This window comes from Pelophylax lessonae, assembly GCF_965119305.1.
Source record: "Pelophylax lessonae genome assembly, chromosome: 5".
Lineage (NCBI taxonomy): Eukaryota > Metazoa > Chordata > Amphibia > Anura > Ranidae > Pelophylax > Pelophylax lessonae.
Window position 1 is genome coordinate 486,716,590 of NC_138772.1, and position 16,418 is coordinate 486,733,007.

At 46.8% G+C, this 16,418-nt stretch overlaps 1 protein-coding gene across 1 annotated transcript in view; it reads right to left on the minus strand.

The window, feature by feature from the left end:
* The window catches only part of YWHAZ (tyrosine 3-monooxygenase/tryptophan 5-monooxygenase activation protein zeta), a 63,042-nt gene extending 50,707 nt beyond the window's left edge, over window positions 1–12,335 (minus strand). Inside the window, exon 1 of the mRNA XM_082259566.1 lies at window positions 12,166–12,335. The gene's annotated coding sequence lies outside the window, so the exon portion shown is untranslated. The remainder of the gene's footprint in view (window positions 1–12,165) is intronic.
* Between the last annotated feature and the right edge of the window lie 4,083 nt (window positions 12,336–16,418).

Below are 16,418 nucleotides of genomic sequence, written 5' to 3' on the forward strand. Positions count from 1 at the left end.
TCCAGACCGAACGATCTCCTGAACCCACCTGTCCCGAACGCGGGCCAGCCAGGGTTGAAGAAAACCGAGCAAACGTCCCCCCACCCCAGAACTGGGTGAGGGCGTCCCTTCAGGCCGCGTTGTTATGGGCAGCGGATCCGGACTGGCCGGACTTCTGCTTACCTGCCCACGGTTTCTTTTGGGAGCCTTGACCCTTGAAGGGCTTGCCCTTATAGTGCGACCGAAAGGCACGAAAGGACCCCTGCGGGGGCCTAAATGAAGCGTGCTTCTTACCTTGAGCGCCCTTAGCCTTGTGAGATTGGGGCAAGAGCGTGCTCTTACCCCCAGAGATCCCCTTAATCAGTGTATCCAGGGAGTCGCCAAAAAGGCAAGATCCTGAATAGGGCAAATTAGCCAAGGTCTTGCGAGACGATTGGTCCACAGACCAACATTTCAGCCAAATCAAACGGCGTGTCAACACCGCCACGCTGTGCACACGTGCAGCCAAAGGAATTACATCCAATTCCGCATCACACAAATACATGACACCCTGATGGATCTGATCCACCATAGCCAACATCGCTGGCGGGGCAGAATCAGCCACCAGGACGCGCCTGAGTACCTGCGTCCAATCCGCAACAGCCTGAGCTGCCATAAGGGAAGCAAAAATAGCTTTCAACATGGAACCGGTAACCGAGTAAGTATGACGGGCGAGAGACTCCAGTCTCCTGTCCGTAGCGTCCCGGAACACCGGGGTATCCTCTGCCGGAATCGCGGTGGATTTATTCAAAACCGCCACCGCGTGATCCACCGGAGGTGGTACACACCAACGGTCATCAGTGGCGGGTGTGAAGGGATAACGCAGCTTGAACCTACTTGGCACAGCAAAAGGCTTTTTGAGATTGCGCCATTGTTCACTAACAGCGCGCTGAAAATCCTCAGTGCAAGGAAAAGCCTGTGATGTTTTGCGCCTCCGCTGTGTCCCATAAGAAGCCAGAACGGCAGGTGGACATGGTTCATCTTGTAAATGCAGCGTTTGTTTGATAGAAGCAACCAATTCATCCATGATTGCAAGCTCTTCAGACGAGCCAGGGGGAGAATCATCAACCCCCTCAACCTTTGCATCCCCCTCTGACCCTGCAAAGTCCAGGGACGAACGGGACCCCGATAAAGGGACCCCAGCCATAGCAGCCCCATCACCTTCGCCCTCTGAATAAGAGGAGATTGAAACTCTGGGCCTTTTAGTGGATTGAGCAGCCACAAGCATCTGCACCTGAGCAGCCAGGTTAGCCACAACGGTGGCCAAATCGCCCCCCTCAGGGGAAACAGCAGCAGTCCCTTGTCCACCCAGTAAGGTGGGAGGAAATTTGCTTTCCTGAGAATCCATGCCCCCAGAAGTGTGCAGGAGAAAAAAAGGGTAACTGCCCCTTTAAAAACGCGGCTAGCGCAGCCCACCGCACACACACACCAGCACAATGCGACCCCCACAGGGAAAACTACAAACACAGGCAAGGAAAACAGGACTAAGGAGGATAAAAACCTGGAGAGAACACTGCTGCTGCATCGATCGGTGTGCCCAGGGAAAAGGAAGTGATGCAATAGAAGCCGCTCCTATAAAGCCTATGGAAGGCTACAAAAAAATTGCCGCCGGGGGAGGAGGTAAATACAGTGCTACATGAGGTCGGAGCGATCGCCGCCAAAATGGCGGTGCTTGGCGCCAAAAACGCCGCTCCCAGCTATAGAAGAAGCCCTCATTGCCTGTAGTCATCATTAAAATGGCGGACCGCAGCAGCGGCCGCCGCATGTTGCACAAAACATGATCCACAGCATGTCCTACAACACATAGCATGTCACACAGAGAAATCACACAGTTATGCACACAGAACAGTGCATCACAGCCCCCCTCCTTGCAGCCCACAGCAGCATCCAGACAGGGAGACCCATAGTGTGAACAGACATGCAGGGTTACACAGTCCCAGACTGACACCCACTAAACAGACAGGTCCCCACACAGAGTACACTTACCTGCTGAGTGGCGTGGGGAACCCGCACAAGCGATCAAGCCACTGCACATGAGACAGGGAGAGTCGCAGCCAGGACGCAGGAGGACTGCGGTGCGAAACCGCATGGCGTCCAGTGAGGTAGCCACCTCACCATAGCATCCCTGCAGCGAACAGGGATGGGTCGTTCACATGTGCCAGGAAAAATACCTGACTGAACGCTCGATGGCAGGCTGGGAAGCCACTGGCCTACAACCTGCGACCAGGGGGGCCAGCCCGAGACCCAGCCCGCACGATCCTCTTCATCAGAAGAACTAATGCTGACAAAAGTAACAGCTAAGTAAAGAAAGAGAAAAAAACTCAAATAAAAATAAAAAGATAAAGGCTGAGACAAAATGCCCCAGCACAGAAACAGCCAGCTAACTCCTGAAAGCTAGACATTGAAAACTGAGGTATGGAACAGGAAGCAGGAGGGTATAGACTGAGGGGACCACCCCCTGGGGTGGGGATATGTTAAAAGCTTTAATATTGACATTCTGTTGCCTAGCTACTCCTACGGAGCAAAGTCTAATACCCCATTGTGAGGAATATGAAGAGGCGGCGACTGTCGGAGGACGTAAGAGAAATATTGCAATGACCGCCATTTTATTCTCCAGAGTCTTTGCTAAAAAACATACATACATATATAATGTTTGGGGGTTCCAAGTAGTTTTCTAGTTAAAAATACTGATTTTAACTTGTAAACAAAAAGTGTCCAAAATAGGCCTGGGGCTTAAGTGGTTAAGGATCTAGAATATCCAGTCCATCGCCCAGTCCAGCAGTTGATTTTAGTTCTCACAGGAACAGAAAATATTAAAAGAGGAAAACATTCCATTTAAAAAAGGAAAAAATGCTAGGACCAGAGATCCCAGCAAGGAACTGGGTCCTAACTCCTGACTAAGAAAAAAAAAAACTGAATGCCTATAGCAGAGTGTGGGAGTATATCACCAGAGATCCCAGCAAAGAACTAGGTCCTTACTCATGACTAGGCAGGAAAAAAACAAAACTGGGAACCTATAGCAGAGACAGTATACCCCCTGGGACTGCCTCATAGGCATAGTAAAGCTTTTTCCTGCCTAGTGTCCTACTCCTGTAGGGGGCAGTCTAACCCAATGGTCAAGAAGATTCTGGAGAGTTTTTTTTGTTAGCCTTAATGCACCGAATGCATTAAAGTAGTAGTTGTAGCCCCCCCCCCCCCCCCCCAAGCAAAAAAAAAAAAAGAACTGGTTCCTTTAAAGCATGATCTATAGCACAGAGCTTATGCCATGTAATTTGTCCCTCCTTATGTTTTAATATACCTGGTTGATCATGCTTGTTCCTGTATCCCCCTGTATGTGCTGACCACGGTAATCTTGGCTGCTGAGCCAGGATATCGTGGTCAATTTATGTGCCTCCATCAGCCCGCTCTCTGCTGTGAACCTCCCCCTGCCAGTCAGCGTGAGAGCGGCTCTCCTCCCCGCCGCTATATGCAGCAAAAATGCTTGCATCCCCTCAACACAGACACACACTATAGTTATGAACTGCATAATTCAGGAAAACACTTTAGGGTAAAGACCTCTTTAATAAATGCAGTTGGACTCAAGAAAAAAAAAAAAAAAAAAGTCTGGTTTTTGCTTTAGGATTCCTTTTAGATTTAGGCTTGGTTCACACTACTGCAATTCAATTATGTACAGTGACTTTCTGGCAACTTTGAATGTAGTTAGCATAATCTATTGAGCCAAATTGCACGAAAGCAGTACAGGAACCTAAGAGAAAAAAATTGCTCCGCACAGTCGAATTGATGTAAACGAGCACCATTGAAAATAATGCTTTTTCACTTGTCATGCAATTCTGTACGACTCAAGTCGCATCAGAAAGTCGCACCAGTGTGAACCAGCACTTGTCTGAAGGCCCGTACACACACGCAGATCGTCGTCATACAAACGTCGGCGGACGAAAGATCTGCCGATTGTATGCGTGTTAGTATGGTGCCTCCGACAGATGTCTGCACACAATCTGCGGACAAGAGTCTTTCTTGCAAACATGAAAATTTTTGTCTGCAGACACCAGAACGGACAATTGTTTGCCTGTCAGTACAGAAATCAGCCGACAGACCGCAGATTTGCAAGACTGGGCATGCTCAGAAAATAAAAAACACAGGGAAAGTTAACCATTACATGACATCACTTCTGCAGTCAGCTGAAGTCTGCGGACAAAATTCTTGTGCTGTCCTTGTGCTGTCTTTGCACTTTTCAACAGACACCGACATCCCGGGGAGAAAAGACGAACATTTGTATGACGACGATCTGCGTGTGTGTATGGGGCTTTAGGCTGGCCATACACTATACAATTTTCTTGTGCAACTTTTTAGATTTACCAAAACCCATGTAATATAGGGTCAAACCTACAAACTTTCAATTTGTATGCAATCAGGCAGGCCCTTGCACTACACAGTTTAAGGTAAATCTAAAGGAAATTGAATAAGAAAATTGTATAGTGTATGGCCAGCCATATTCGATGTGGGAGTTACTTCCGCTGAACTACTGTGTACTGTGCAGAATACAATGATTAAATGATTAAATGTTACCGGCTATAACCGGCAGCACTGATAGTTTGGGCAAAACCCGACAGGCTGGTTGCACACACATCAATTGACTACCAGCTAGCCCAAGCATAGATCGAAAATTCATCCAGTCCCTGCAGAACGGGCCAAATTTCAATCCATGTATGGCCAGCTGTATTCATTAAAACAAGAAGGAAAAAAAAAAAAAAAATAAAATAAAGATAAATAAATAAATAAAAACACCTAATATTACAAATCTGAATCGTATCCCATAAGATCCAGGTATGGGCTTTAATGGCTGTTTATGGAGCAATTAAGTTATTCTGATTATAACCATTGAGCAATAATAATAATAATAAATAATAGCAACAGCAGCATTGGACATAGACCCATTGGTACTGCCCAACAGATTTAAACTTTCAGATTTCAGCTTTTAAATCTATTGAACATATTTAAACATAGCTGATTGTAATGGGGTAGAAATATGTACTTGACAGCGACTTCATACACAATAATAAAATTCACCAGCCATTTTCTACAGCCTAGCTATGCAGAGAAAACCAGACAGTGCAAGGGTTAAGCCTCTCAGCAATTAGCACTGGTCCCACATCACAAGCTACATGTCATTACCAGCCTCTCAGCACATGCATATTCCCAGGCTATGTAATATCCTACAGTACTCTCGCCAATGCTTGACTAATGACATGGCTGAGAATTAATGAAATCTAAAACCAGCAGCCTTGAGAAAACATTCATTTTGCCACAGGTTATCATGCCATTTCTCTACAATGTATGGCTGTCAGTGGGGTTCCACTTTCACCCTTGATGGAAATACAGCCTTTGTGTATCCTCAGATCCCCTCCATTATCCATAATCCAGCAGGCCGGCGGTGTGCAGAGAACATCTATATCCTACTGAATGTACTTGTCATAGGCTGGCTGATCCACTACTGAGCGGGTCTCTACAATGTGGAAAAGCTACAGAGGCACGCAAGAGGCGTCATATCCCACAGCCGAGAGATATTTTACGTGTATGAACAGGAACCAAATGCATAAAAGAAATAAGTCACCACACCCCAAGCAAGAAACCGCACTGTGCTGATATTTCAGAGCCTCCCTGCTCAGGGGATAACTCAGCATGCAGTACAACTGAGCCCAAAAGTATCCACATGCTGATATTAACAAGCCTCAAAAAAGGATTAAAACCTAAACAAATAAAATCATATCAGCAAAATGGGGATATTTTACTAACTGCAGAATAATATTTAAATAGTAATCCAATAAACTTTAATCAATGATTTGTATCTGGAATTTAGGAGGAAGCAAAAAAAAAAAAAAAGAAAAGGTTTCTCCCGGTCAGCGAATGGAGGATAAGATAGGAGGCCAGCTGGGGGCAGGGTAGTCTGTGGAAGAAAAAAAAAATGCAGTCTGAACTGAAAAAAAAAAAAAAAAAATATATCAGCAGAGCCCCACCCTGACCAGCCTGTGTTACCTGTTTGCAATGTGTCCAGCTACTTGCAGAAAGGAATTAGGGAGCACGGTTTTATACAGCAGACATTGCCTAGACGCACTGGTTTTATAGCAAGGGTGGAGGCCTCGCTAATTGCATATGCCAGCCATTTCATCTCGAAGAAAGGTTTTTATGAAGATTAGCTCCACCTACCACTGCTCTTGTAATCCATCTTTAATAAGGATCATTTTGTGTGCTTGCAGCAGGCACAGAGGAAGACTACAGGACAATATAAATCCTAGACATGAATAAGCCCTTTCATCATTTTATAATTAAGCTTCATCGGGCACTAAGAAAGCGGGTTTTATATACATGCCTCCTTCCTTTATACAACCAGGTCACAAACTGTCAAAAAAAAAAAAATCTAGATTCCATCATACACACAAGAGGCTACACATAATGAAGTCTTTCAGTAAAGCATCATGCAACCCATGAATGACATGCTTCACCTAATAAGGCCTTCATTAAAAAGGTACCAATCAACCTGTGCATGAGAGAATACACCTAGTAAAGGCCTTAAATAAAAGCACCATGCAATCCATGCACAAGAGGCTACACATAATGAAGTCTTTAAAGTGGTTGTAAAGGCTGAAGGTTTACCTTCATGCATTTCATGAAGCTGCACACTGAAGCCCCCTCAATATTTTCCCAAGCCTGATCCAGTCATGTGCACGAGACCAAAGACATGATTGACTGAGATGCAGCAGAAGCCATTGGCTGTTAATCACAGCCAGTGAGGTGGGAGAGGGGCTGAGCCATGCTCTGTCTTATGAACGCTGAGAGCCAGCTCAGGAGCTAGCACCCATGAGTGCCCCCAGAGCAAGCGGCTTGCTATGGAGGCACTTGGCAAGGGGTAGGGACCTAGCCGCCAGCAGGGGACCCAAGACCAGGAGAATCAGGGCTGCTCCGTGCAGGGGACCCGAGACCAGGAGAATCAGGCCTGCTCCGTGCAGGGGACCCGAGACCAGGAGAATCAGGCCTGCTCCGTGCAGGGGACCCGAGACCAGGAGAATCAGGCCTGCTCCGTGCAGGGGACCCGAGACAAGGAGAATCAGGCCTGCTCCGTGCAGGGGACCCGAGACGAGGAGAATCAGGCCTGCTCCATGCAGGGGACCCGAGACGAGGAGAATCAGGCCTGCTCCATGCAGGGGACCCGAGACGAGGAGAATCAGGCCTGCTCCATGCAGGAGACCCGAGACGAGGAGAATCAGGCCTGCTCTGTGCAGGGGACCCGAGACGAGGAGAATCAGGCCTGCTCCGTGCAGGGGACCAGAGACGAGGGAGATCCAGGCAACTATGACCCGTTTATTTCCTTAATAAAGGCTACATTCTATAAGGCCTTAAAGTGGAAGTTTTTTTTTTTTTTTTTCTTTACCTTGTACCTACAGGTAGGCCTATATTAAGGCTTACCTGTAGGTGCAAAGAATATCTGCAAATACGAGATATTTACAACAAATGCAGCCGGTGACATCTCTGGCACATGCGCTCTTAAGGGACAGCATATCACCCCTTAAAAGCTCTGCGCCACGGGAGTGACGTCATCGCGGCTGGGCCAGTCAAACAGCCGGAGCATGCAAACCCGAAAAGAAAGATCAGGTGAAGATGGAAGTTGTGTCGGCGGTGACAGCGCACCACTGGAGGGCTTCTTTTAAAAGGTAAGCATTTCATAATGTGCTAGTATGTGATGCACATTATGCCATTGTTCTGCAGGGTGTTTTTTTTTTAATGCTGCGGTTTACTACTGCTTTAATAGGGAAACCAATTAACCTTTGTTTGAGTGCCTACACCAAAAAAAAAAAAAAAAGAGGGGGCTTAACCAAAGCACCATGCAACCAATGCACAAGAAGCTACAGCTAATAAAGGCCTTAAAGTGGTTGCAAAACCTTATATATACACCCAGTGAAAGGACTGCCCTCAGGTGATACAAAGAGATCAAACAAATCCTCCTACATAAGTTGTATCTGTATTTGCAGTTTTTTCTTCTCTACATCCAAAGTCCCGAATTATAAAGCTTATCTGAGAGTTCAGAAAAAAAAAAAAAAAAAAAAAAGGGCAGAGTTGAGGTTACATTATGCAGAGCTCAGTGAGGAGAGCTCTGGGAGCTGATTGGATGAAACAGAAACACCCCTTCACACAGCACACAGGAATAGAGCCCAGGCGGTCAATCTGCTGGAGTTGCCTCCCGTCACCATTTTTCTCCTGATGTCAGAAAAACTTGTCAGAAGTGGTTAATGCTGATAGGAGGAACAAAGTGACAGACAGAAATGACACTAAAGCCCCGTACACACGTACTGATCGTCGGCCGAACGATCGGCCGTCTTTTGTCCAGGGCTGTCGTGTCTGTTGAAAACTGCTAAAGACTGCACATGAATTTTGTCGGCCAACAACAGCCGACTGCAGAAGTGATGTCATGTGATGGTTAACTTTCCTTGTCTTTTTTCTTTTCTGAGCATGCCCAGTCTTGCAAATCTGCTGTCTGTCGGCCGAAATCTGTACTGACTGGCGAACAATCGGCCGTTCTGGTGTTGGCCAACAAAAATTTTAATGCCTGCACGACAGATTCTGTTCGGCCGAAAATGCGCTGTCGGAAGCATCATACTAACAAGCCGACAATCAGCTGATCGATCGTCGGCCGAATATTTACGGCCGACAATCGGTACGTGTGTACGGGGCTTTAGTGCTTTTAATTAGGACAAGTGCACACTATAGAGCAGGGGTCTTCAAACTATGGCCCTCCAGTTGTTCAGGAACTACAATTCCCATAATGCCTAGTCATCTCTGTGAATCTCAGAGTTTTGCAATGCCTCATGGGATGTGTAGTTCCGCAACAGCTGGAGGGCTGTAGTTTGAGGATCCCTGCTATAGAGGGATACGCTTTGTTCATTTTTATGTTTGAGGTTTACAACCACTTTAAATAAAGCATTGTGCAACCCATGCACAAGATGCTACACCTATTAAGGCCTTAATAAGGTATGGTGCAATCTATGCATGAGGATGCTGCTTATTACATCCAATAGGGCCTTAAATAAAAAGATATCATGTAACCTATACCTGAGAGGCTACACATAATAAGGCCTAAGATGGGGCACTGTACAACACTGATACAAGCCAGAATGAGCTACAATTACAGTGCAAGATTGTTACAAAAAAAAAAAATACATTTCCTACGGAAATTTTAGCTCAAACAAACACACTATACCCATCTGGAAATACTCAAATGAACATTTACATCCTCTGAGAGGAAGCTGAGGCATCCACTGAAGACCCCTCTTCCGGGAAACCTAACAAATCACCCCACCCACTCAGCATTAGACAGCTGCCACTAAAAACCATTCCATGAAATGCCTAGGTAATCTCAAATCTACAAGTCACACCTATGGGCTTCTCTCAAAGCTTTACATGAATAAGAAACCTGTGAGACCTGGATAAACACCTCCCTTTCCCCAAGTAATAGGAATGTGTGGGGGAGGTGCACAGCAGCTATGTACAGGTCAGGAAAAGCCTATTCTCTGGTCACGGAGTCCATGGTCCACCTTCACAATAGCCATTCTTTGACTGCTACAAAATTCCTCATTAGGGGGGCAACCCAGATCCTTATTCAAAAGAATCCTTATTCAAAAGATAGTGCTAACACCCCCCAAAGAAAGAATACTGACTGCAGCTATGATATTTTTTTTCTAACACTCACTTGCACGGGAAGGGCTGTCCTCTCTCCAAGTGTATCGGTTATTTCTAATCGCTCTCTCTTTATATATATATATATATATATATATATATATATATATATATATATATATATATATATAGCTTTTACTTTAAATGTTTTATGCATTGGATCATTTTTTTTTTCCTCCTTACATCGATCACTTTAATGCTGCACCAGAACGGATGGTACCATAAAAATCATTCGCAATGAACCTGTATGCCATTACCACCACAATCATTAAGCACAGTACTACTGCATTTCTAGAGAGGTCACATTGACCTTAATCCTGGTTGTAAAACCTGGTCTGGTGCAATAATAGCGCGTTATTGTAAGGATAAAGACTACCCAGCCAGAAACAAATACAAAAAAAATTGCAATGCAATCCTTGTATGTTGCAGCTGGATACAACGTAGGAGTGAATTTTAGGACTGCCTCCATACAACACAATTCCTTTGTGTTCAGCCCTCCCAGGAACATGGCCACTGTCACCTTGTCTACTCGCCACTGACCCAGCAGTGAGAAGATGATCGCACAGGAGACACCTCCCTTCCTCCCTGGGGACACAGAGGAGGAGGGGGTGGCCTCACCTGTGCTGCAATGTCTGCAAAAAAAAAAAAACCTGCATCGATGCAACATGGAGGAGGGGAGTGGAGGACGCTGCATGCAACAGCCCTGCACAGAGTATACCTAGACACGGCTGGACCATGCGGAATACGGTGCACGTGCTGGAGATGAATGCAGGCACATTTCTAATGCAATACCCACACATGCGATAATGGCCAGAAACAACAGGAAAGGCTATGGAGTAGATAGAAGAGAGCGATGAGATCAGCCGAGCCTCCTTATATGGGGTGCTAGGAAGGAGGAGAAGCTGGGAGGGAGGGTCCTCTTTCTCTACATAGAAAGGTTCTTCTGTATGTGCACTACAAGCCTCTATACCACAGAAGCCATTGTTCCACATTTCTACCCTCCCGAGACCTCATAAGCCTTCCAGAGCCAGGTACACGGCTCCATAGTTGGGAAATAGAAGAGCCATCGGCTCCTCTCCACTACTGGCAAGGTGAGGTCATGGTGAGATGGTACAAAGGAACCAAAAAGCCGATGTCTAAAGTACTGCAAGATACAGTGCAAGGGACAAATACTTTGGATGGAAGAGGTGGCCATATGAGAACTGCCTGCAGGGGGGGGGGGGGGAGATAAAAGAGCTGTGTGCTCCTCTCCACTATTGCCAAGGTGAGGTCATGGAGAGATGGTACAAAGGACCCAAAAAGCCGACCTCTACCGTACGGTGAGATCCAGCCTTGACTATAGAAGAGAGGGACAAATCCATCTTACACTGGATGGAAGAGGTGGCCATATGAGAACTGCCTGCGGGGGGGGATCCTCTCCACTATTGCCAAGGTGAGGTCATGGAGAGAGGATACAAAGGACCCGTAAAGCCGACCTCTACCGTACGGTGAGATCCAGCCTTGACTTTATAGAAGTGAGGGACAAATCCATCTTACACTGGATGGATGGAGGTGGCCACGTGAGATCTGCCTGCATGGGGGGGAATAAAGGAGCCGTGTGTCAAGGAGAGGTTGGAGTGAGACGGTGCAAAGGACCTAAAAAGCCAACCTCTACTGCGAGATCCAACCTTTTCTTCTTATAGAAGGAGGTGAGGAACATCCATCTTCCTCAGGATCTATGACGCTTACCTGAGAAGAACCTGCCTGTCCTTGGAACAACGCCAAGATGTCAGTGAAGGTTCTCATTCATGTGGGTCATGGTGGATCTGGTAGTAGTTGGACACATTTAATAGAAGTCCAGATCAATGCAATTTACTACCACTAGCCAAAATTTGCTCCCAATCCGGTAGCAGCAAAGGACCATGGGTAGGAGGACTGCTCAGAGAATTTCCATGGTGCTGGGTGCCTCTGGGGAGGGCAGTGACAGCACAACAGGGCATGCTGGGACTTCCAATCCAGGGACAGGTCACCTCGCCCTATGGACAACCAGAAGGCATGCTAGGCTTTGTAGTTCCTCTCCAATTATGGGGGAGGGGGGCTTAGACTGATAGTTCCCCCCCCCCCCCCCATGGAGCTGAATGACACTGCAAGCTAGCCCTTGTATTATTCAACCAGCAAAGCCAATCCTGGATGGTTGCCATTAGCAACAGCTCGACCATGCCCTCATTTTCATGGCTGGCTGACGACCATGGACACAAGATGAATGGTTGTCAGGGGCAACGGCCGCCATTGTGATAATAGCAGCTCAGTCATAAGACAGGAGAGAGGAGAGAAAGGACGGGACAGCCCCCTCCCTAAGAACAATGCTTCCTCTCCGCCATTGACCGGCCCTTCCCTTCCGTTTCCCCCCCTCTTTTCGGCGCCCTATCCCTTGCACCTTACCTGTGGCGGAGAGCTGCTGGCGGTCGGGGTCCCCGGGGCTGGGCGGAATGAGCGTCTCTCTGGCTGCTGCCGCTGGGAGGAGAGTCCGGTCCTCTTCCGAGCGCTCAAAGCTCTAACCGAATCCACGGGGTTTCCTCCAATCGCTGAGCAGGGGCCGGAGAGTGACGTCAAGCGCTGCTATGGCAACCGCTGACTGGGTGGCAGAATAACCGCCTGCCTGAGGTCTCGCGCTCCCTCCCTGAGGCGGGCGGGGGCGCGCAGCGCTGGTTGGGGTGGGGCGCTCGCGCCCGCGGGCCTTTTTTTTTTTTTTTTTTTGCCTTGCAGAGTCACAGTTAGCTGCTGGGCCCGGCTGCTGCTGCTGGTGGAATGATTGCAGGAAGGCAGTGAGACGTGTCCTGACTGTGACAGAGGCATAGAGAGGACACGGGATAGGGAAGACTAAGAGGCCGCCATGGCCTGTTCACCTCACTGCAATGTTCAATACATAAATAGACCAGTAACATGGAAGCACAACTCCAGTGTGAGGTGATAGTAAGAAATCACTGGGGGGCGCTACCTGTGAGAAACAAACTGTGCTGATATCAACTATACTGAATATTCTACTTATATACCTGATATTGCTGGAGGCCCTCCAGAAGCCTGCCCAAAAAACTCCCATAGCCGGTGTTCCATCCCTGTCCTGCCCTGTTTGCTATGAGGCTTCAGACGGCACCCTGGTGCCCAACCTTCAGGGCCCCTGCAGACATTAATCTGATTCCTTATTGGCCTGTTATAGCAGTGACTTCTGGCAATCTCATTTAATATGTCTCCTGTATCATGTCCTTAGTCCAGAAACTCCTGTAGCATGTTCACAGCTTCTAACAGTCTCCTGAAGCAAGTCCATAGTCTCTGACCATCTCTTGTTTTATGTCCATATTCTCTGACCCTCTCCTGTACCATGTCTGCAGTCTCTGATTATCTCTTGTATGATGCACGCTGTCTCTGACCATCTCTTGTATGATGCACGCTGTCTCTGACCATCTCTTGTATGATGCACGCTGTCTCTGACCATCTCTTGTATGATGTACGCAGTCTCTGACCATCTCTTGTATGATGCACGCTGTCTCTGACCATCTCTTGTATGATGCACGCTGTCTCTGACCATCTCTTGTATGATGCACGCTGTCTCTGACCATCTCTTGTATGATGCACGCTGTCTCTGACCATCTCTTGTATGATGTACGCAGTCTCTGACCATCTCTTGTATGATGCACGCTGTCTCTGACCATCTCTTGTATGATGCACGCTGTCTCTGACCATCTCTTGTATGGTGTACGCTGTCTCTGACCATCTCTTGTATGATGCACACAGTCTCTGACCATCTCTTGTATGATGTACGCAGTCTCTGACCATCTCTTGTACGATGTACGCAGTCTCTGACCATCTCTTGTACGATGTACGCAGTCTCTGACCATCTCTTGTATGATGTACGCAGTCTCTGACCATCTCTTGTATGATGTACACAGTCTCTGACCATCTCTTGTATGATGTACGCTGTCTCTGACCATCTCTTGTATGATGCACGCAGTCTCTGACCATCTCTTGTATGATGCACGCAGTCTCTGACCATCTCTTGTATGATGTACGCAGTCTCTGACCATCTCTTGTATGATGTACGCAGTCTCTGACCATCTCTTGTATGATGTACGCAATCTCTGACCATCTCTTGTATGATGTACGCAGTCTCTGACCATCTCTTGTATGATGTACACAGTCTCTGACCATCTCTTGTATGATGTACGCTGTCTCTGACCATCTCTTGTATGATGCACGCAGTCTCTGACCATCTCTTGTATGATGCACGCAGTCTCTGACCATCTCTTGTATGATGTACGCAGTCTCTGACCATCTCTTGTATGATGTACGCTGTCCCTGACCATCTCTTGTATGATGTACGCAATCTCTGACCATCTTTTGTATGATGTACGCAATCTCTGACCATCTTTTGTATGATGTACGCAATCTCTGACCATCTCTTGTATGATGTATGCAGTCTCTGACCATCTCTTGTATATTGGAACGCAGTCTCTGGCCATCTCTTGTATGATATACGTTGTCTCTGACCATCTCTTGTATGATGTACGCAGTCTCTGACCATCACTTGTATGATGTACGCAGTCTCTGACCATCTCTTGTATGATGTACGCTGTCCCTGACCATCTCTTGTATGATGTACGCTGTCTCTGACCATCTCTTCTATGATGTACGCTGTCTCTGACCATCTCTTGTATGATGTACGCTGTCTCTGACCATCTCTTGTATGATGTACACAGTCTCTGACCATCTCTTGTATGATGTACGCAGTCTCTGACCATCTCTTGTATGATGTACACAGTCTCTGACCATCTCTTGTATGATGTACGCTGTCTCTGACCATCTCTTGTATGATGTACGCTGTCTCTGACCATCTCTTGTATGATGTACGCTGTCTCTGACCATCTCTTGTATGATGTACGCAATCTCTGACCATCTCTTGTATGATGTACGGAGTCTCTGACCATCTCTTGTATGATGTACGCTGTCTCTGACCATCTCTTGTATGATGTACACAGTCTCTGACCATCTCTTGTATGATGTACGCAGTCTCTGACCATCTCTTGTATGATGTACGCAGTCTCTGACCATCTCTTGTATGATGTACGCAGTCTCTGACCATCTCTTGTATGATGTACGCAGTCTCTGACCATCTCTTGTATGATGTACACAGTCTCTGACCATCTCTTGTATGATGTACACAGTCTCTGACCATCTCTTGTATGATGTACGCTGTCTCTGACCATCTCTTGTATGATGTACACTGTCTCTGACCATCTCTTGTATGATGTACACTGTCTCTGACCATCTCTTGTATGATGTACGCAGTCTCTGACCATCTCTTGTACGATGTACGCAGTCTCTGACCATCTCTTGTATGATGTACGCAGTCTCTGACCATCTCTTGTATGATGTACGGAGTCTCTGACCATCTCTTGTATGATGTACGCAATCTCTGACCATCTCTTGTATGATGTACGGAGTCTCTGACCATCTCTTGTATGATGTACGCAATCTCTGACCATCTCTTGTATGATGTACGCAGTCTCTGACCATCTCTTGTATGATGTACACAGTCTCTGACCATCTCTTGTATGATGTACGCTGTCTCTGACCATCTCTTGTATGATGCACGCAGTCTCTGACCATCTCTTGTATGATGCACGCAGTCTCTGACCATCTCTTGTATGATGTACGCAGTCTCTGACCATCTCTTGTATGATGTACGCTGTCCCTGACCATCTCTTGTATGATGTACGCAATCTCTGACCATCTTTTGTATGATGTACGCAATCTCTGACCATCTCTTGTATGATGTATGCAGTCTCTGACCATCTCTTGTATATTGGAACGCAGTCTCTGGCCATCTCTTGTATGATATACGTTGTCTCTGACCATCTCTTGTATGATGTACGCAGTCTCTGACCATCACTTGTATGATGTACGCAGTCTCTGACCATCTCTTGTATGATGTACGCTGTCCCTGACCATCTCTTGTATGATGTACGCTGTCTCTGACCATCTCTTGTATGATGTACGCTGTCTCTGACCATCTCTTGTATGATGTACGCTGTCTCTGACCATCTCTTGTATGATGTACGCAGTCTCTGACCATCTCTTGTATGATGTACGCTGTCTCTGACCATCTCTTGTATGATGTACGCAGTCTCTGACCATCTCTTGTATGATGTACGCTGTCTCTGACCATCTCTTGTATGATGTACACAGTCTCTGACCATCTCTTGTATGATGTACGCTGTCTCTGACCATCTCTTGTATGATGTACGCTGTCTCTGACCATCTCTTGTATGATGTACGCTGTCTCTGACCATCTCTTGTATGATGTACGCAATCTCTGACCATCTCTTGTATGATGTACGGAGTCTCTGACCATCTCTTGTATGATGTACACAGTCTCTGACCATCTCTTGTATGATGTACGCAGTCTCTGACCATCTCTTGTATGATGTACGCAGTCTCTGACCATCTCTTGTATGATGTACGCAGTCTCTGACCATCTCTTGTATGATGTACGCAGTTTCTGACCATCCTTTGTATGATGTACGCAGTCTCTGACCATCTCTTGTATGATGTACACAGTCTCTGATTATCTCTTGTATGATGTACGCTGTCTCTGACCATCTCTTGTATGATGTACGCTGTCTCTGACCATCTCTTGT